This window comes from Carettochelys insculpta, chromosome 17 (assembly GCF_033958435.1).
Source record: "Carettochelys insculpta isolate YL-2023 chromosome 17, ASM3395843v1, whole genome shotgun sequence".
Taxonomy (NCBI): Eukaryota; Metazoa; Chordata; order Testudines; family Carettochelyidae; genus Carettochelys; species Carettochelys insculpta.
Window position 1 is genome coordinate 26,599,656 of NC_134153.1, and position 23,639 is coordinate 26,623,294.

Genomic DNA, 23,639 nt, shown 5'->3' on the forward strand with positions numbered 1-23,639 from the left:
AGATTAGAGAAGTTCAACCTGTATTGTCTATCATTGTGGAAATTATATCTATCTTTCTAAACTGTGAATCTTTTAAATAGTTTTTAGGAACCAAATCCGCACTGAAAAAAAAATCAGTGCAGCTTTATGCTTCTAAACCTCCTTGGCATTTTTGAAAGTCTTTCGCTTATTGAGCATTTATACCAATAGAGACAACAGGCTTCTTAGGCAGGGAAATTGCATGCCAGTGTGCACTGGAAACATTTTATAGTAGCTCAATGCCACTTTGAAGATTCAGTTTCCACATAACTGACATTCATCTCTGAGATCAGATTTGTCTGTAATTTATGGGATGATGTACCCATTTGGGGCATGCCTCCACCTCCACTCCTGGTCTGATGGTCTATAGCAGATGCCTATGACAACATCATCCTTGTTGCTCTCGCTGCTAAACTTAACCCAAAGACTCTCAACAGGCTTGTCTCCAGTTTCATACTGGATCTCTGAGCATTCATACTGCTATCTTACACACAGTGCAATTGCTACCCACACACCTTCTGGGTGGGGTAGTGTCCCACCAAGTGGCACTGAGCCCCCTTACAATGTGAACAATGAGTGATCTACAGCCTTAGCTACTGGTGCCAGAATTGTTAGAACTGCAGACAATGGGTTTGTCAGCACAGCACAATTCTTCTACCTGTACATGTGTTTACTGCAAGCCCTATGATTTATTACTTACATGTTACTTATTTATTTCTGTGTCTCATAAAAGCTATGTGCAGGGTCTTTATTTCCCTGGAGCATAGGGGAAGGGGAAAGCCAGGTATCAAACACCACATTTGCAATCAACATCCTGTAGCTAGGAGGAGAAATTCAGCAAACATTTTTTCTTTCCACAGCTTTTTAAAAATTATTTGGATGAATTCTGTCTGTTGAAAGAGATATTTCACTGAAAGACCTATTTGTTAGGGTAGCTGATACCCCTGCCAACACTAAAGAAGACTGAGTGATTAGAAGAGTCAGAAAACTTTTGCTGCAAGGGAAAAAGGACCAGTAGCAAGGACTGCTATTTTTAAATTGTGAGTGATGTAGTGGTATTGCATGATACTTCTACAAAACAAAACTGTATTTCTTGTGGAACATACAGTTATTCTGGTGTGTCACCAAAGCCATGGTCCAGGTGATAAGGTGTGTTCTGTGAACCATTTGCAATAGGCAACAAAAAAGAACGCTAGAGGTTTGGAGACCTGGCTCAGTTTGTTAGAGCTATTACACTTCAGTGCCATAGAGATAAGAGATAAATGCCAATATACACCAGACAGACAAATAGAAAGGGCCAGGAGATTTTATATTAAGGGAGGCAAATGCCTTATTTGACTTATACCCTTATACTCCACGTGGAGCATAAGTCATCCACAAGTCTCCTCCACTTCACTCTGTCTGGAGACAAAACTTCTAGCTGACCCTAAGAGTACCCCAGTTGTCCTTCAGTCTCAGTAGATCTTCTCCACATTGTCCGAGGTCTTCCTCTTCCCTTGTGGGTGCCATGTGACAGCTTGACGGACTATGCTGGATGGTGGTTTTCTGATAGTGTGGTCTAGCTATCCTCACTTTCTTCTCTTGATTTGAAAGTAAAGCTCTGTTCCAAAGTTCCTCATTGTGGTAAGGTCTTGGCATTTGATGCAAAGGATGTAGCTCAAGCATCTGTTTATGAATGTCTGTAACTTGTGATTTGAAGGCTTTTTGGAAGGAGTCTGTGTTAATTAATTAGAATTGGTGCTATGTAGCCTGCAAATGAAAGAGCAAACATTTTCTGTTAATTATTATTCTAGATGCTAAAATTAAACACAGCAGGTTGGAATGATCCCGCAGACAGATTTCAAGGAGATATTATAAACTTCTGTGTGAAAGCACTTTTAAAAATCTTTTGCTGGTACGTACTGTTGATGAATGGTAACTCTAAATTTGCAGGCAGGGAACTTGACTGGGGGCATATCCATGCAGAAGCTAAGAATTGATATTTAATGCTGGCCTGCTGGCGTTTTATCTGTGCAGAAGTGCAATCAGGTCCCCTTCACCCCACATAAACACAGATGATATCTAATTAGTTTAGTTTATGGGAAAAAAATTAAACATAGACATATCCACTGGTTTAAAGTGGAATAAAGTATTGCACACAAAAAAGCACAAGCCTGCAGCAGCTGCAGTCAAGAAAACAAATCAACCACTTATTACTTCTCCTTCAGTGTTTTTAAACATTTATGGAGTGCTATCAATAACCGAGTTAATTGTGACTGGCTGATGGTCTGTTTGCAATGCCTTCTTTAACCTGAAAGAACCAGAACTGCTGCTGAAAGAACTTTCCATCAATGGCAATAATTATATGGCCTTTAAACGGCTTTTTGCATACCTGATAGCATGATCCTGTACAGCTCATCGCAGGCTTTGAAATACTAATGTTAATGACTGGGGCTGTAGGGCACAGAGCAAATGAAAATGATTTATTTTTTTCTGTCTGCATGTTCATTGACACTCTCCACTATAGAAAAGGGAAAAGACACCATTTTACTAAGCCAAGAATCTTCAGAAGATGCAGCAGTCACCCCTCTACACTCTGCAGCATAGGAAGGCATCCTCCTTGGCTTCCGGAAGTGTATGGCTAGTGGCAGTCATCTTGAAAAAATATATTAATAGTAGTCACACGTGGCCCCCCAAAGCTGTGTAGGAACCCAGTGCCAAGGATGGAAAACGGGGCTCCAGCCTGAGTTAATAGCTGCAGAAGACGAATGTTAACATACAGTGCCATGACAGAATGTTTACTAGCTAATCGCATTACGCCTCTGGCATTTGACTGTTGCAACACAATACTCATTTGTGGTGGTTTGGCCCAAGTTGGTCATGGTAGTGAGATACCTCACATTTGGAGGAGGCACCGTACCTCAAGCAGACACAGCGTTTCCCAAAGTTCCCTAGCCTGCCCCATGAGATTGTCCATCTGCTGCTTCAGGTCTAAAGGCAGTTGCCTTGGGCCCTACACTTTTAGAGCCCACGATTAGGGCTCCAACAGGCTTGGCCCTGCCATCAGCGAGCTGCCTGGGGCCCCATGAACTCTTTGGCCAGACCTGTGCTGCTGCATCCCCGAGAGCTGAGCCATGCATTCCCCCTGTGTTTGACCAGCTCTCTTAGCCAGGAAAAGGAGATTTTGGCAAAACTATGGAGGTCACTATGAACTTCCTCCTTCCCCCTTTTGGGTGGCTGGTGCCCATGGAAGCAATAACAATGAGAGATCTTTGCACCTCGGTTCATGATAGCACCACAGCTACAGTCTGCCATGGAGAAGCAGGGAACACAAAACTAGCTGCTTGTGTTCAGACCCCTGGCTTGCCATAGTCCAACATAGGACGGCTCCCAGACAACCCTAAATTCCACTAGAAAAATGGATGACTCACTGGAGAACTGATAATTTAGGGACAGAGTTCCCAACTCTCACGATTGTTACGAATCTCAGAGGAGCTGGTGATTTACTTGAAGGCTCAGATCGCAGCATCAAAGGATTGCATAAAAATTTCATCTTCCTTTTTTTTAAATAAAAGTAACTTGATCTTTCATTGTTGTGGGGAAAAGGGTAACAATGAGAACTCAATGTACTCAAAGATTCAGAAAGCAAAGAACCCAACAGACTTATTTTTTTTTCCAAGCCAGTCTCATAATTTTTTAACACTAGGTTTTGGCAATACTGCAGCGGTTGCATAGGCTAACCCTGTACCAGTAGTTTCAGGAATAAGACACTTGAACAGTAGGTCCAAACAAGCAGGGTGGCAAGCTAATGGATCAGTGCCGCTGTTCTATAAAGGGAAGGAAATATATACCCAGCAGCTCCTCCAGAACCTCCTGCTGAGGCTCTGGCTGCACTTCTCCCCACACCTCCTCATCCTCACACACCTCACCCGTAGCCCCACGAATTCACGGGACCTCCTGGTCAGCCTCCTGCAGGCCATGGCCAAAATGGCCATATACAATACCAGGGAGAGGAGGCTGGCTGAGGAAGGGGCCTGCGACTGTGGGTCCTATTTCTGTTCCATCCTCCGCTCACAAATCCGAGCAGAATTCCTCTGGGTTGCGTCCACTGGCTCCCTCGATGCCTTCAAAGAGAAGTGGGCACTGTCCGGGGTTCTCTGCTCAGTATCCCCCTCTGGCTTCCTCATTTTGAACTTTTGACCTCCACACCCATCCCTGTTTTCTCCTTAGTTGTCCCACGCAATTTGTGAACTTTGTCTTTTTAATGGATCCCCCTTTTTGAAGAGGATCTTACAGTTGTGAGTGGGCTGCGTCCCCCTAGTGCCCTGGTTTCCAACAGGAGCAGGCCTGCCAGACTCTCCAGTAGAAGGTAAGGATGCCACAAGAACAGAGGAATTACTACAATGTATCAGACCAGTGAGTAATTTAATCTAGGAATTTGTCTGTGACAGTTGTTGCAGAAGAAGGTGCAAGAAACTCGCCAGTAAGCAGTTATGGTATAACTTGCCAACGTGAAAAATGTTCCTACTTCTCATTAATTAGAGGTTGCGTGAGGTCACAAAACATGAAGGTTTATACCCAATCCAGGCATTGCATCAAAACAGATAATGTTTGATTAGATATTTTCAGAACAATTAAAAAGTTTATTTGCATTGACTGATTTCACTTGTTCACAACTTTGCTGTTTGGGAAAAAACCACAGAAAGATGTAAATTACAACCTCCATTTACTGGCTTACTCTATACTGCTGGTCTCTTTTCAGCAACCTGGCAGCCATCACTGGGAGCAGAGGTGATATCTTCAGTCCCAACTGTAGTTTGTTTATATGCCATGGGATGTACTTGAAGAGACTGTGCTAAGACAAAGAGGTGCAGGGAAGCAGGCAGGCTTTATGAAGGTTTAAAGCAGTGTTGAATTCTTCAATAAATGGAAGTGAGACTATCTGGCTCCTGTGTGAGGGTGCACAGACTGACCTGGTTTGAAGAAGCATTCACTGCTTCTCCTGGGAATAGGTTAGCATATCAGAGAGGAGCATATGTTCCAGGAGACGATATTTAAAAGAGACTTTCCATGCAGATTCCAGGCTGTAGCCTTTGGAATTAGCATTTGCTTCCTCCCTATCTGTACGGTAGCCAGTGTTGGTGTGAGAAACCTTGTCTTCAGCTCCTGCCATCTGGAACAGCCTTTCCTTGTCTGTGCGCCTCTTCAACTCTGTCATTTTCACTGACTTCAGGTGGAGAGTGAAAACTGAACTTTTCTCCATTCCCTGTATCTCAGTTTATTCTCCTTAAGCTCTAATTCTGTTATATAAAACTGTGCATATAATGGGCCAAAATCCAATCTCAGTTATACCAACATAAATGTGAGACCACAATACTAACGTTATTGGAAGTAAACAAAGGATAATTCAGACCAGAATCGGGCCCAGCATACATGTACTGAGTTCTTATTCCATCATTATTGAGTATTTATATTTCCCAAGCATTTAATTAGACACGTAAAATACCAAAGAGAACTGAAGCAGGACATGTTTTGGACCTAGAGGCCGTGAACAGTGTTCTTTTAAGAAGTCCCCAAGTGGAGATTCTACTGGACAAATTATGAATATACACGAGAAAGCAGAGAGCTGGTGGACATAGATTCTATGGGTAATCTATAAAAGCTGAATTGTTCTGGTTAAGTCATGTACCATAATTCTGGATACTCTTCTGGAGAACCTTGCCTTGGGAAGGGCTATGAACAGGATTTATGTTTTGGCTCCAGCCATGTTCCCCCTAGTTGTTTCTATTAATGGGCAGAATAAATTTTATGTCCACCAAGGCATGAGCAGGTGTGCACGACCAGTAGAGTGACATGCTGCCCGCTGTGGGGGGGCTCTGCTAATCAGCTGGGAAGCACCTAAATTTTGCCTGGGCAGCTGTCCAAGCATTCAGTTTACAGGAAACACAGAGCTCCAGCCTCGTCATATTGAGAACATTTGGCCCACACATTCAAAATGCTGAATGCAACTCTTATCATGTGTCCATGTTGGTGGGGTACACTGCTTGCACTGTAACTGTCGGTATTGAACTGTTTTGCATTCAGAGAACTTTAACTGCCAGTGCTCCCATTCATATACCTTCAGTCATCACAGTCATCACCACCATCATCATCAAGAACCTTGAACTCAGCGCCTGTTGGTGTCCGATGACTACCTCACTATTTCCTTCCATCTTTCTCCATCCTGTGCAGAGTGGCTTAGTTTCTGTAGACTAGCTCAGACTAGCTACATCATCTACCCATTCTCTGTGGGGTTTGCCTCTCCTATTCAAACCATCCATTATGCCGAACACCAGGGTCTTGACTTTTCGCTCATCGTTCATTCTGCAAATATAGCTGTAACTTCCATTGTATAACCTTCTGCAGTAGGTTCTTTCAGCTGTATTTTCTTATATAATTCCTCATTGGTGACCTTCTGCATCCATCCTATTCTCAGGATCTTTTTATAACGACTCCTCTCAGACGCCAATATCCTTCTCTTTGAATCTTTCGTTATCACCTGTGTCTCCCATCCACACAACTTGCTGCTGAATACACGTTTTCAAGATGCTCAGCTTTGCTCCTAAGCTAATCGCTTTGCTTTTCCAGATCTTATTTATTGCCTTCAAACTTGCTCTTGTTTTCACTATTCTAGTCGCTATTTTCTTCTTACAGTCTAGATCATGAGTCACATTGCTTCCCAGATACATGCACTTCTCTACATTCTCTAGTTTGATCCCATCTACACTGATTTTCTTTTTGTTCATTCATCACAGTGCAGAACAAAAAATAAACATACACTTTCCTATAGCTGCCAATATAGCTCTGAAGGGATCATTTCTTGATGTGTCTCCAGTGGTTTCTATTTACTCGGGGTGTGCCTGCTATAGTTCTCTAGGAGCTCAGAAAAAGCTACAAATTCCCTGCTAAAAAATAGGAGAAAGAGCTGCATACCCATGTGAATCCAGATTAAAAAAACTCCAGTGAATGTTTCCCTTGGTCTTAACATAACTTAGCCATTCTTCCAAAAAGCTAATGCTGAAGCAAGCAGAGGTATAATATGATGGGAGGTTCTGGGCATAGCTGAGAAATCAATCCTGGGTAAATTGCTTAAAACTGGGCCACTTACAGCCCAGGCTGTAATTTCCTTCTCACTAAGACAAACCAAACCAGCCACAAAAGTACTTCTGCCAACCCCAGTGGTCAGCCAGAAGCCACACAAGCAAACCCACAGATTCTCCAGCTGACTCTAATGCCTAAACCAGCAACCTCTCTTACTCAGGTGAGAGGTTATTAAGACCTATTTCACCAGCTCCACACAGATTCTTCAGGGCCCCAAAGGGTGCAGCCACATTCCCAGCATGTTGTGTGAATTCTTTAGAATCTAAAATCTAAAGGTTTATTACTAAAGAAAGAAAGAATAGGGGTGAGAGAAAAATCGTTAAAGCAGTACATTACATATATCAGTTACAGCTATTGAGGCAAGCACAGGCCAGCAGTGTTATATGCTGATTTCTTGAAAATCTCTGAAAATATACCCCAGGAGAGGTGGGACCCCACTTCACATAGGCTTAGTTCATGAAGTCTGGAGACCAAAGATGGTCACTGCCAGGGCCATGATATAGCTTGCCATGTGGAGGGAAAAAATTCCTTTCTTCCCTAGGCACGGAAGTATCACCTGACCAGGTGGCCTGATGTGGCATTCTGCCATTGGTTGCTGGGTCAGCTAGCACATCCCAGTCCATTTCCATAAAATGTGGAAGTGATGTCTGGGCATCACTTCCTTTGTTTAGCCCATGTCACCCAACTGGGGATGTAGTCACACCTCGTGTTGTGAACCTCAGCACCAAAACATTTCTAGTTCAGGCATAAAGCCAATAGCTATCACTTCACATACAAACATGGCACAGACACACAAGTAGCATAAACAGATTCAGGGCATTACTTGCTTTCATTAGACACCTCACTTAGCCCACTTGGCACAAGATTCGATGCCAGCTTAATACAATGGTCACAGAAATGGTTTTATAAATATTTTAAAAATCCAGTATCAAGAGGTAACTGGGCATAGCTGTATAACTTTGTCAACTTCATTTCAAATCAACTGTTTACTGAGGCAGCTAACACAGCTTGGAAACTGGATATTTTCCATCAATGGCACCTTTAAAGTAAAGCAACGATATTGAGTAAAGGGGAACTAAGTTTATTTTACTTCCCAATAAGAAAGTGAATTGTATCCCTCTCTAATGGCCCCAAGCAAAGATCGTGGGAGTAAAGAATTTTTATAAGGCGTAATGCAGCAGCAGATCTAATTCACTCCAGCAAATCCTTTTTAATCTGTGGATTTGTATCGTTTGCTGGCGAGACTGAGAAATTTGACTGCGTCTAATCCCTCAGCTTCTGCAGAGAAATGGCTTATTTAAATATTGAGCTGGCTGTTGTCAACATCAGAGGGGTAAAAGGTGATGGATGGCAGTAATTACGCTGGGTGCCTCTCCATTAACATGCCACTTTCTCCAGGTATAAAGTCTGCTTCTCTTCGGGTTTGTTTAACGACTGGGAGCAGAAAGGAATGTTAATGACCCCTCCATAATTATCATGCTCATTTGGGTTTGGATCGCAGGGCTCATGCAAATGGACGATGAGCTGTACTGGTTAGAGCACTGGAGTTGAGCAGTGCCACGCAAGCTTCCTCCCTTCTGCCAGGTAGTCTTCACTTGCAATGCCCTGCAGCTAAACTAGTCAGAACATGCCTGAATGAACTGCACATCCATTCATAAAGACAGTTTTCTGCCTTCTTAAACATCATCACAGCTTTTATGCCACGTAGTCACATATGCATCATAGCATCCGATGTTACAGGCCTCCCAGTAGTTTATTTTGCATCAACAAATCATATAATTTGCAGCTTAATCGGGACTGGAGATGAGACTGAAATCCCAGCCTCACTGAAATCAGTTAGAGTTTGGCCATTGGCTCCAAAAGAGCTGAGATTTCACATTAAATCTACAGAGGCTATAGCCTGGAACAGCCTTTCAAACCTCATAGTCTCATCGCTCTACAATGAATATCAGAGGCAGTTTGTGCTCAGGCTTGAAGTGCAGACACAAACCTTGGTATTTATGCTTTCCAGTGCAATTTAAACACACCGAAGCTTGCTGCGTCTCCTAAACTGCAAATCAGGGAACAATTTGGCCCCACTAGTTCATTTACACTATGGACATTGTTCTTATTACTATTATTTGTATTACCGCCATGTCCAGCAGCCCTTAATCATACACCACAGCTTCACTGTACTGCCATCACAAAAAGCCCCATATTTGGGGACTGAGAGTAGACCAGACCTTTATCGCTCTTGAAATCTCTGCCAAAACTCCCACTGATTTAAATGAGAACAGGAACTGTCCTGGTGATTGCACACAAGGGCAAAGGTCTCACACTTAGAATTTCACAGAGGAAAAGAAACTACAATGAAAATTATGGAACCTTGATTTAGCCACAAATGGGCTACGTAAACACGACAGCCATCTGTTGACAGAAGTTTTTTTCAGAGGATATCTTCTGACAAAACTGTCGACGGATTGTGGCCAGACAGCAAAGTGGATTGAAAAAGCGATCTGCTCTGTCAACAGAGAACAGCTGGACTGCCCAGTGCTCTTTCGATAGAATGAGTGACTGGAAACACAGCAAACAGGACTGGTCAGTGACCTGAAAGACCAGTCTATCAACAGACGCCCCACTGGAGCATCCACGCAGCTTTTTTGTCAGCTGATTCTGTTCAGAAAGGCGTCCTGCCTTGTGGGGAAGAGGCAGAAGGCTGTCAACAAACGTGCTGAATTCTGTCGACAGTATGTTGACAGAATGCATTTTTCATGCGGATGCTGCACAGGTTTTGAGAAAACTCTGTAGTGGTGACCTAGCTATGCAATTTTTGTATATAAATGATTTTCCAGAGCCTAAGAGCAATAGAAAAGGTCTCTTTACATCCACACCCCCTAAAAAAAAAAACTCTATTGTGATTTGAATTCCCATTTTAGAACCAAAAAAAGGTGACACTGACCAGAAGAAAGTTATTTTCAATGAATAAACAAAGTGACGAGTTAACAGACACCATGAAAAGTGAAAAAGTAAAGTAGTAAATGAGACTTTTTTTATTACAATAAGCTTTAGTGTTACTCTAAGAGATACGTTAAAATGGAAACATTCAATACAAAGTCCTTTACACTGTGTGGTGGGTGGAGCTCAGAAAAATGTGTTCCACATTGGGTAAATAATTAATTCATTGATGGACGGGCATGCATATCACTATGGCACATCCCAGGGCAGTTCCATAACCACTAGGCTATTAAAAAAAAAATCACACTCTGCCCCACAAATGAATATTTATTTATACAAAGTAGAACAGCTTCAAACAGGAGCGATTGAGAAAGAAGTGACCCAGATCCCTAATAGCCTGGTGATTAGGAGTAAAGCTAAGTAAATAATAGGTTTTGGTTTTTTTTTCATTCTGTGGCTCAGCCCCATACCCCTCAAGTGCAAGCGCAGCTGAAAATTTTTCTGGATGTCCTTTGTCAAAATACAACACTGGAGCAATTTTGTTCTGGTAAAATGATACCTTCTGAATGTCAGTCTGAAGCTGAGATTCCATTCAGAAAATGTTGATTTGAAACAAAAATGTCAGAATGGTTTATTCTGACATTTCCAACTTTTTTTTTTTTGGTTTCTGGGTATTTTTTCTGTCAAAGTGATTCACCAAATCCAAACTGAATTCATGGACAGTCTCAGTGTCACTGAAAGTGTATTTTTAATGTTTTTCCATCTCTAGTTAGGGCTGTCACCTGCAATGTGGGCAACCAGAGTTCATAGGTGCTGGAATGAGGGATGCAGGGGGTGGTTTTGAAGTGCTTTCCATTAAGCACAAGGTTTCCCTTTGGATTCTACAGCTCTTGGCATCCCCACCCTGGCAGGGTTCAAATCCCTCCTCCAAATCAAGCAAAGCAGGGACTTGAAATAAGTCTTCTTTGGGTACCCAAGTACCCCATCCAACTCTCTGGCTCTGCAAGAAAGGGTCCTCCTGGCTTTGGCGCCTAATTCCAAAAAAGCACTTTCAGCTGAGAATCTCAAATTGTGACAAGCACATCCCTCAGCTGGCCAGTCACCTAACACCCAGATCAATGATAGGTAGGCTCCCAAGTGCCTTTATGGATCTGGGACTTAATCCAGGCTCTTTTCCTCTGCATTTTTTTTCCTGGCTAGCACTGGTGGTGCACTCAGCTTGTGCACATCTGAGAATCCCTTTCTTAGGTGCTATGGGGTAAATCTACATGGCAAACCAAACAAAAAAAGTGACAGCAAGTCTCAGAGTGCAGCTAAACTAACTTGGATTCATGAGACTCATCCTATGGGACTAAATAACAATGTAGATTTTCCAACTCAGCAAGGAGCCAAGACTCTGAGACCCATTCCCCTCACTGTGTTTCAGAACCTGGGCTCCAGCTTCTATGTGTGTGTCTACACTGCTATATTTAGAGGGCTAGCAGGAGCTCTATGAGCCCTGGCCAGTTAATCTAGGCCTTGAGATTTGCTGCCATAGGTTGATTTGTTGGTTTTTGTGCTTGTTTGTAGTGTACGTGAATCAGTCCTGGGGGAATCCTGCTATTTTACTCTGGCTCCAAATGCAACAATTGCAGAAGTCCGCCAGGACTAATATATTCTAATTCTCTCCACACGAAAAGAAGGTTGCCCAGGCACTTAACTCAGAGCTGTAAATTCCACTGGGCAGCCAGACCTTTTATAAACCTGACACTTGGCCTCTCTGTGTCTTAGTTCCTCATCCAAAAACACAGATAAAAGCACTTCCTTCACAGGGGTGATGGAAGGATAAATATTCTGAAATCTGAGGCCATCAGATAGTATATTAATGGGGATTGTATAAGTAATAGAAACGGAAACTTGGATTTGATCCCTGATCTTTTTTCCCACCTGAGAACAGAGTAGGCTTTGCAGAAATGGCTGTATTCTCTTGTTTGTATGCCATGTCCTTGCCCTAAGCTTGTTAAGCTTTTTATTCACCTACTTACATCCCCTGTCTTATCCAGAAAGTTTTTGCTGGGTAGTATCTGCATAAAGTCACTCTCTTTTGACTAATTTAGTTTTGTTGCTACATAGAACACATATACATTGGGCCCAATCCCGCACAAACTATTCCCTCTCCGTGGGACTTGTACTTACATATGAAGGCAGGAATGGGTCACCTGTGGCAGACAGGCATGTCAAGGTCTGTGTGAAGTTTTACAGAAGCAAAAGAATGCAAGGCCTGATTCCCCATTGTTATACCAGAAAACAAACCCACCACAGCCATTTGGGATATGCAGGCATAAAAGGAGAATTGGAGTCTTTGTGTTTAGAAACAATTGGTTAATGTATATATAGCCTCAGAGAGGGCGCCATATTAGCCTGTAGCTTCACCAAAAACAAGCAGTCCTGTGGCACCTTAAAGACTAATTAAAAAATAATAAATAAATGTGTTCGTCTTCAAGGTGCCACAGGCCTGCTAGCTTTTAGTTAGTGTACAGAACTTTATATTTTCAAAGAGATTTTCAGGGGCATATGATATTATACATTTGTTTGGTTTTTACTTTGCTGAACAGTGGCTACTTCTGGCCACTTAAGGGCTGGTAATTATACACTACAACACATGACTGGGCATTCATTGTTGAGCACACACATGCTTTAGGGCAGTGGTTCCCAACCGTTTCACTTGTGTGGACCCCCAAACACCCCCAAACTGTTCATGAACCCCAATCACCACCCCCCCACAAACTATTCATAGACCCTCAAAGCCAATTCTAGCTGCTATGTGCATTTCATTACATGAAAAAGGAAACCACAACCTAGATTTTCGGACAGCAATTTATATCATTGAAAGATATTTAATTTAAATATTAAAATTGAGTGTAACTGTGCAATTTATTTAAAGCTTATTGTCTATGATCATTTTTATTTCGCTTTTATTTTCTTCACAGACCCCCTACAATATCCTCGGAGATCCCAGGAGTCCACGGACCCCAGGTTGGGAGCTACTGCTCTAGGGGGTCTCAAGAGATACTAGATATTCACTAGGCCTCTTTAAGGAGAATAAAATTGCTCATCCACAAGACCAAAAAGAAAAAATACATCTATGCAAGATCTCAGATTCTTGGAAGTGGAAGCTGTTCCAGTGAATCTTTCCTAATTATTTCTTTGACTAGAAGTGTTTGTTGGAAAGATCTGTTAAACAAAGGTTGCCATGGGCAGTCTGAGTCAGTCAATCTTGAGCTCTAATCTTGATTCTCCACTTCACCTTTTGCTGAAAAGAAACATACAGGGGCCTCCTTAAAAAGTAATTAAAGCCAGACCATGCGACATATCTACAAAGCACTGCCATCTATTAATGGGGATGATGGATGCTCTGCATTAATCTTGCCATGGTTACGGCCTTACATCCAACCTAAGAGAATCAGCTGCATGAGTGATTCAGTGAGGTTGCTTCCTGCAAATTGTGTTAATATTTCACCCAAATGGCAGAGACCTTGTCTTTGCAAACTAATCCCTTCTTTCATCTCTCAAGAGACTGGATTAGGTAATGCTCCCAGGGATAAGATATTGATTCTGCATGCGCCCATCCAACTAAGCAGTAGCAGAGAAACTAGAGGTGTAAGCAGATCCAACTAACATCACATTCCTGCCTTGGTAACTACCTTCTCTACCAGGAATTTAGGAAGTAAGGATCAGTGCTCCATCACCTGTCTTTGGATGATACCAGCTTGAACTGTCATTATGTTAGATCTAAACAGTGGAGCCATGTTGACGCCGGTCAGTGCCTGGTGATGGCAAGACAGTAGGTGATGCTCTTCCTCCAGCAGAGGGGTTATATTCCATTTGACACCCTGACCACTTGTGGTGATTAAAGACCATAATTTTACTAAAGAAGATGAGTGTAGAATTGAATGAGTAATTTGCAATGAATAATATGTTTGATTAATTTACTCTTCCATCTGGTTCATGGACTGGTCTGTGAACAGATCACTTAATTCTCCCTCACTTGTCATTCACTAGTGGAACTATTACAGCTGCTCAGTGCTTTGATACTTAAAACCCTGGAATATCTTGATATCACGGTCTGTTTATCATCATAGATCAAGCACTGGAAGCTTTCCAGCCATTGGACCTTTAGGCCCTCACTCTTCTGGGCCCACATGAGTGAAGTGAACATCTACTTCACTGGGGCTGATACAGAAAGATTGAAAATGCCCTAGGCACAGTGGCTTAACCAGCTTCTAGCTAAGGCAAAACAGCAGTTCGTAGTTTAGCCTGAAGGCACAGTCCAGTGGCTAGTTAGGACATGAGAGAACTGTAGGAATCAGCAAGAGAGCTAACACTCTGGGCACTGTTTAAACAACTAGGCCCCTGCAGGGAGGGTCTGTTAAAGAAAGAAGTTCCTGATTACCCTTCAGCCTGGGGCTGAGTAGCTGATGAGCTAGTGTGCCTGGATGGAAGTGCATAGGCTGGAACCGTGGGTGAGGGGAGGGGAGAAGCAGAAAGGAGACAGGGGGCCAGTAGGCTTGACAAAAAGGAGTTCTCTAGGAGGAGATACCTTATATCCCCAGCCCCAAACACTGGAGAAGGGGGTAGTAAAGCTGGAACATGTTATAAATAGTGTGATTGCACTAGTATGTAGAAGGTGGTGGACTGAAATACTAAATAGACTGCCTGATGGTATGTATACAAGAGAAGATATCTGAATGGTTCCTGCAAAGCAGGGAGGACAGGAGATGATGGTGCACAATCTAGGATGCCTCATGCTGCTTTTGCAGCTTTTGTGGTTTGATTGTCAGTTCAGCAATGTTGGGGTGTTTTTACCTGCCTTATGAAAAAACACCAAGTCACCTATTTTTCCTGTGTCACAACGAAGCAAGATGGCCATAATTTCTCTGCAGTATATCTGCATGGGGAAGTGAGGCTTCTTTCAAAATTGGCTGCCACCTTGCACTGTTTTCAATGAGATTGAACCCAAGCCCATCAGCAAAATGGTCACCACTCCATGGTTCAGACTGGGCACAGGGATGGGGAGGAGCTGCAGACATGCTGTGAAAGGGGAGTGGGGAGCTGGAGGCAGAGGCATGTCTCATTTGAAGGCCCCTTTGTATTGTCACTCTGCTGTTCCAGCAGGACTTCAAGCCCAACTCCTGATAGCCTATTGTTCCAGATATCATGATAGCTAGGTTACAAGGTCCCACTCCTTCTCCAGCGGTATATAGTTGTTCTTTCTGAGGACACTAGGCCCTTCTCACTGCTCCAACACCTCACTACAGCATGAAGACATGCCCTTGGCACTGCAGCTTCTCCCAGCTGGGGGAAGCCAGGGACAAGTGTGCCGCCTAAGTTACAGGGAGGAGGTCCATCCCTCCCCAACTCCTCAAGCTTGTAATAAACAAAGAACCCTGGGATAGAAAGAAAGCCCCTTCTATCCTCTGTAGCCTGCCTCGTTCACTCACTAGCGTGAGATTGCTTGTTCCACTGCCATTCCGCATTCTTCTTTCTCCTCCCTTCAAAGACAATGGTAGTGATGTTCAAAAACATGGAAGAGAAATAGAAAAAAAGGAGAGAAGTGGAAAGAAGTGAGCAGGTAACAGACATAGAAGAAAAGGAGAAGACAGAGGGATCGTGAAAAGGGAAAGACCTTGAACATCACAGGGGCTGTCCAACATCATCTTGAAGAAAGCCTGCTCTATCTAAAATAAATGCCAGTAGATGTGCCTCTGGAAGATTTGAACCAAGAATTTAGTCTCTGCATATTAACTAACCACTATCTTGTAATCGCTTATAAAAAGAACAGTGTTTGGTTTTATTTAGTGCCTTTCACATTCAATGTATAGTAGAATGCCTTGAGAAATGAGATACATATAATTTATGTCTGCAGTTAACTTCAAGCAGAGACACCATCATACGCCCTGTAATACTTCACACTCCGCCTTGGACAACACAACCTGTTTTACCGAACACAAGTAAATTAGCTGAAACAATGAGGTTATCACCACAAGAAACAGGTACGGAGGACTTTGGTGCTCCTAACAGCACCGCATTCCTTGACTGTTCTACTACTGTATCAATGCCAATTAAAGGTGTCCCACTTTTGTTTATGGGACGGGAACTCCTGCTGATTCAGAGGTGAAAGGAATGAACACAAACACAGTATAGAAACCACTAACAGTAAAGGGGTGTAAAACTCTCATAATTTCTGAAATCTAAAAATCTAGTTAGATTTGCTGAGACTTTCCCAGTGGTTTGTAAGCCAGTGCAGAATTCTGGGCAGAATTAGGCCAGTCCATGGAGTCACACCAAAGCCACATACACATTATAGTTTCACACAATTTTTATTTTGAGTTTCTGGGTCTATCAAACCAGAAGCTCAGAGCAAAAATGGCAGAAATATTGGCAAGCTACACTCCCCTGCTCTGTCAAGCTGTTTGGAGTGGTTCATGCTGATCTCAGGGCAGATTGTTACAAATCAGGGCACAAATCCCAAACTGGTTTGGTGTTCTATTATATTTCACCAACCCAGTCTCAAATATGAGCTCAAGTGCTGAAACAGCCTTGGTACAGAGTCAAAGTCCACTTGGGCACTCTGGTCTATCTTGCCACATAGGAAGGACTGCCTTTGTGACAGATGGTCCCTTATACCAAAAATCTCGAAAATATTCTGGTCATTCTCAGTCCAAAACCAACAGCCACTTATTCCAGGTCCTGACTATGAGCATGAAGTCCACTGAGAATTGCAAGGCTGCAGGACATTCTCAATAGAAATATCTGACTCAGCACCCACTCTGCAGTCTCCACGGAAACCAAGGGAACTTCTACAGAGATGAGTACTATAAAAGGAGACAGTTTATGGAATAGACAACTCCTGTTTCATGGCTGGAGGAATGATCTCCTGTACCAAAACAGTCACCACAGGAGTGGTGGTATGTAAAAGCTCCACAGCTTTATTTTAGTTCACATAAGAAAAACCCATAAAAATGAGCAAAGGAGTTAAACTAATCTCCCCTCTGGAAATTACATATGGGTCTAAACCAAAATCCCAAGAGCCAAACTATGGGATTGTTCAAAATCATGATCCAAAATTGAATCTAAATCTTCCAAGTGGCTCCTGGCTTTACAGTGACCCTCTGGCCCACATTCCTGGATCAGAAAAGCCTTTTGAGGCAGTACAAAGATTGAATCCTGATCCAAATTTTGCAGACTGTACAAATCTCCATTGGAAATTCAGTCAAAGTTGGGAAGGTTATGCACTGGCAGAGCTGTAAAGGTTTCAGGAGAGAGCACATTAGAACAGTGGGGCTCATAGCCCACACCTCAGTGAATTTCTCAAGCTGTATGTGGAAGCTTTCAGCAGTCTGTTGACACCAAGTCTACTCTTACTCCCACTCAAGTCACCTATGGTTTTAAAACACAATTGGATATGGTTCATTTTTCCTATTCAGATTGGTTCAGTTAGTCCCTTGCCTTAACAAGGTCATTTAAAATAATGAAGAAAAACATGCCTGAGTCATTTTACTGGACAATATCATACCCCTTGAGCATGTTATTAAGTCCAAAATTAGAACCAAGGTGGACTGTGCCTCATATAGTTTATAATCTCGCCTCCCCCACATGCCCCATCTAATATACGGAATGCTGAACTTTAGTGTATTCTCTGCTGTTTTCCTGGTCTGACCTATTTGAAAAACAGCAGTCAGGTAATGTACCTGAATTCCTCATGTGTATTCATAACAGCAAACATCAACTGACCGTTGCTGGTTTCATTTCAATGCAAACTAGTTTTTATACAGTCTAACCCTCCAGGGGAGCTTTGAAAATGTGATATGTGCATGGGCTAATTAAAGCTGTAAGTGATCTAGAATGAAGTTTGTGCTATTGGACCATTGCATTTGGCAGGCCCAGGACATACTTGGACACATATCTTTGAAAGCGAGATTGTAATTTCCCTGGATCTCTCACCTGGCTCAATAAATATAAACAAGACAAAAACAAAATGTTTTTCCTAGCAAATCAGAATCTGCAGCAATAACTCTACTGAGCAACCAGCAGCTTCTGGAGGTAAATTGGCTTCTTGAGCAATTTGAAACTGAAATAAATCTCATAGGATAATTAGAGAAGAGAGGAAATGCCATAAATTTAATTTAATTGACAGAAACAAAATAGAAGGTCAGGGGAGAAAGATTTTTTTTCTCCTTTTACGGGATCTTTGGGATAACCAGAGAGTGGGAAGAGTAAGACTCAGAGGCTACGTCTACACTAGAAGCAACTGTCTGCAGAAGTCACTGTCAGCAGAGATGTTCCGACAAAACTCCTGTCAACAGATCGCATCTACACATAAAAGCAAACTGATCTTTTGATCCGCTCTGTCAACAAAAGGGCCCCCGGGAGCTTCTACACAGCTTTTTTGTCAACAGTTTCTGTCGACAAAACACATTTTGTGTGTAGACTCTATGAATTTGTCTACAAAACTCTCTAGTGTGGATGCAGCCAGAAGAATAAAGCCATACTCCTACAGTAATAGGACTGGAGTACCTCAGCCTCTGGGTCCAAGTCAGTTTCAAGGCACGCTTCATCAAGGAAGCCGTCACCTGATTCCAAGCTAATCATTTCACAATGGGAATCAGCCATGAGAAAAATCAAGTTAACTTGAACAGTTTTGTACTCCAAGCCTTCTGAACCTATTCAGGGTGCTTTTCAAAGGAAAATGGTGAACACGGCTTTAAGGATTGGGACAGCTTTATCCATAAGCCCAGGAATCCTACTGCACTGGACAGGATCAGACAGTAAAGCATGAGCTGTTACAACAGAGCAGAGCTTGGTGCTGCAGTTTCTGTGTTCACCTGGATTTACTTTCTGCAGCTCTTAGTCCATGTTATCATTCGGAGACCTTGTTCCAAATCCCTAAGTATTCCATCTGTGCCCTCCATGGGTCACATAGCCAGGGTAATACAATGGCAGGTAATGGCCTGGAAGCAAATCAGCAGATATCTCAGCATTGTCTGTTGCCTGACATATCAATGTTTTAGTCTGGATCCCATGGTAATGGAAAGAGAGATGCTAAATGATGTATTTTTCCAAGCAGTGGATATGTAACTGCATAGGAAGCTACCTCCTTTGATCATGGAAGAGACAGCATGTCCTAGAGCAGCAGCTCAAGAGATCAGAATTCTAGCCCACCATATTGCCACTAATTCACTCTGTGATGGGTTGAATCATAGAAGTTCCCTTGGGGTTGTCCCCCAGTGTGCTAATCATGCCACTGATGCTAACCTTCCTGTTCTCCATGTCTCCCAATCACCCTGTCCCCCCAGAGAAGGCAAAGCATTGGGCTTACCACCCCATCGCAGAATACAGTCACTGAACCAGGTCAGCTCTGGGAGAGCTTAGATACAAGAGTTCAGCACCCAGGAAAATAACCCCCACCCCACCCCCAAAAGGAACCCAAAACCCAAATATAACCATCTTATTCTGTCTAAAAGTTTTACACACAGAACGCACGTAAGATGCACCCACTTCATCAATACAAAAAGAGATTCACGGTGGGGTTCCTCCCCCACCGTACCCCACTGGTAACAATTATTTACATTAGGCTTGGTAATAAACAAAAGTGTTTTTACTAAGTATAAAAGGTAGGACTTAAGTAATTGCAAGTGAAAACAGTCAGACCAAGTGCTTTACTAAATTAAAATGCACAAACAATGCTTAGCTATTCCTAATCTGCCAAAAAACTTGCTACATGCAAATTCTTACTGTAAGCAGTGTACTTAGGTACAAAGCTTTGAGTCAGAGTTGATCTTTATTTTAGCCTGGGTCTACACAGTTACTTCATAGTCCTTTGTATCTTCATAAGGTGGGTCAGGAATTTTCAAAAGTCAGCTGAAGACAAAGGACTGATAGCTTCTCAATACTTAAATAGACTTCCTCCCTGTGTGGGAACCTTTTGTTCCACACTCGCCATCCCCAAGGAAAAATGCCAGGTTCAAGATGGATTCCAATACTAGATGGCATGGTCACATGTCTTTCTTTCTAGGACCAACAACAGTTTGGGCTTATAGGATAAACACAAATGATTGACAGGTCATTGGCTGAATACTGAGAAGCATCAGTAATGCCCATCATTAGCACATTTAGAATTATAAACACATCCACACTTCATATTTCTAACTTCGCATACAAGATGATGCACACACAGAAATAGGATTCCACATTCAACAGACTGAAATATTAAAGTTGATAGGTTACATGAGGTGTTTTCTCTGAAGCACCTTTGAGTTATCCAGATTCATAAGCCAATTTCCATAAAGCATGGGGGGAGCCCTGTGACACCCATAATCACACCCTTTTGAAAGTTCTATCCAAACTTTGAGCTATAAACATACAAACTTCTGAACTATAAAGTGACTCACTGAGTGCTTCTGACCCTTAGGCTCAGTGTTCTATACAAGACACAGTCCACGTAACAAGGACTTTGCATTCTAAGAACATCATTGTGGACTTCACCACTATATATGGTAGCAGAGGTATGACGATATCCTGCGGAATGATGCAGAGACTCCCTGGGACCTTGAACACAGCTTCTGCCTCCAGGACATCTGCTGTTCTGCTAGCCAATATGAATTAAAGGCACCTTTCCTACCCCTTTGAGGAAGCCAGGATAAAAAGTCACCTCTACAAATATACTAATTGACAGGGACCAAACCCATGGCCTCCAGATGCAAAAGCTGCCACCATTTGACCTAAAGGAGTAACATCAAACCAGCATTTATCAGTTGTGGGGCCTGCCCCTTGAAGGAAACTTGATCCTATTTATTAAGCCTGTATATTACACTACCACCAGTTTTAGCACTAGCCTTTTATAGAGACTACCAGGACTGTGATTATACCTAGTTTCCCCACAGAAGGCATCAGGGCTTCCTTTTGCCTCGTATCGCAATTGTGCAGCTGGAGTCTAATTTATAATCAGGTACACTGGAGCCAGGGTCAGAGGAGTAAGTGTTATTGTACTGCAGTCAGTATTGCATTTATTTATTTGTGACATTTTTTCAGAAGATTATCGGGAAAGCCTTCATGGAAGCAGTTAAGTTTTAATTAGAGCAAAGGGGTTGCAAAGGGTTTAGAGGATAGGATCAGAATTCAGAAAAGATCTGGGCAAACTGGGGAAATGGTCTCAAGTAAATAAGATGAAATTCAATAAAGACAAATGCAAAGTACTACACATAGGAAGGAACAATAAATTGCATGCTTAAAGTGGTAAATGACTGCCTAGGAAGGAGAACAGCAGAAGAGGATCTGGGGGTCACAGTGGACTACAAGCTAAATATGCGTCAACAGTGTTAACAGTGTTGCAAAAAATCAAAATCAGTCTGAACTGCATTATCTGGAGTGTTGTAAATAAAAAAGCAAGTAGTAATTCTGCTGTCAGTTGCACTGATTAGGCCTCAGTTGGAATATTGTGTCTTGTTCTGGGTACTAGGAAGTGCACGGCCAAGCAACAAACTGAATCCAGCTCTCTTTGTTCCCCAGTGTGTTAGCCACAAGACCGTCCTTCCTCGCAAGACTGCTCTGCACCCACCCGCTATGGCAGTGGCTGGTAAAGCCAAGATCCAGCCCTCATGTTGAAAAACAGGAAGTCTGGAGGTGGAGAATTGCTAATCAGGGAAGACAAGAGAATCAAAACTGTGAGTATAATATATTGATCGTGAAGTTACAGTGAACAAAGGGCACTTTCCTGCTGCCTGAAAGCATCCACATAATGGATTTAACCCACTTCAGTAAATTTCACACCTTCAGTTGATTTGTCTTAACTTTCTTGAGCATCCCCATGTAGACGTGGTCTGAGTACCTCAGTATTAGAATAAGCTGTATCTCCACTGGCTCCACTTACATAGGGACTGGATAACTAATGCCTATGTTGTATGAGCTTGAAAGAAATCTCAGTATCTCCATGTACTAGTGCCTGCTTAGTGAAAGGGCAGCCTCCCTGCATTCTCATTCATAGACAATTGTTCCCTGAGTCAGACCTGCCGCATTCTAACCTTTTGTTCCCCATGATGCAACGTTGTGTAGCTATAAAGCGAAATGTCACTCCACACAATGCACCCTGCACATCTTGTAATTGCCTCTGCCTTTCCATCCCACCTGGCAGACACAGGCCCTTTTGCTCAAAGAAACGTAACCCAAGTATCAATAAATCAAAATGTCACCAGCGATACAATGCAAATGTGTAAATGGAGTTCTTTCTTTAGGTCTTCTTGGTGCTCTGTTTCCCTGGGGTTGTACCAAAAAGTCATGGGAACAGCTACCACTCACATTTCTTAATCTTGATGTCAAAGATTAACTCCAAGTGCCTAAAAACTACAGAAAAAAAGATAATAAAACACACCTGCCTAATCAGGAGTCAAAGAGTCCCCACCTCCCCGAACATTTAGCTGGCTTGTTTGCCTCCAGTGTAATGCATGCTACTTTCCCCCCTCTGCTTTCTGCAAGTAGCCTTTAAAATTCAAAGTCACCAGCAAACTTGGCATCTGTTTTGCCTCTGATGAAAAGCATCCTAATGATTGCTGTTATTTGTATGCACGTGTGTGCTCGTGGGTGTGGAAAGGAATAACCAGAGGCCAGGTAAAGCTGGAACCAGACTGAGTTTGGTACTGTAAGGTCATAGATGGTTAGCGTTAACATCTTTCATATTCTGTTTAATTGGTAGCTGTAAGGTCCTGGAGAGCACCCCTCCACGAACGTGTTGCATTCAGCAGTTAGGACTCTGGTATCATCTTCTAGCAAGGCAGTTCAACATGTGTGTAATATTAAGCATACAAGTAATGCTACTGAGGTCAAAAGAACTACACGCATACTCAGGTGCTTTGCTATAACAAAAAGCAATTATAGAATCACAGAATCCTAGGGCTAGAAGGGACCTCAGGAAGTCGTCGAATCCAGCCCTCTCTGCAAAGTAGAGCCAACCCTAACTAAATCATCCCATCCAGGGCTTTGTCAAGTCAGGACTGAAAAACAACTGGGGATGGCAATTCCACCACATCCCTAGGCACCACATTGTAGTGCTTCACCAGTCTCCCGGTGAAATAGTTTTTCCTAATATCCAACCTACCTCCTCCTCAGCTCTGTAATGCAGTTCCCCATCAGGGTTTTGGAAGAATGACAGGACACTCCCACCCTCTGAGACTCCAATCTGAGTTTTATACTCAGGTCTCTACACATACAGGGTGAGGATTTCAGGGTTTTTATGTCAGTGCTAGTTGCACATTTGGAGTAGACTGATTCTTCAAGCTTAGAGCTTTCTTGTGCTCCTTGCTATCAAGTCTCAGTGCTTTGCTAGATGGAAGGAACTCCCAGTGAGCTAGGATGCATCAGCCCTATGCAACAACAATGAGTATAATATACAGTTAACCTCAATGCACAGCACCAGCCTTGATTAATAATGCAAAATCACAGGATGCAAATGGACTAGAAGTGCCTCTTGGGGCTCATTTACCCAGGAGACCCAAGAACCACTTGTGCAGGATTTTCCTGGTGGCTGAATTGCAGCT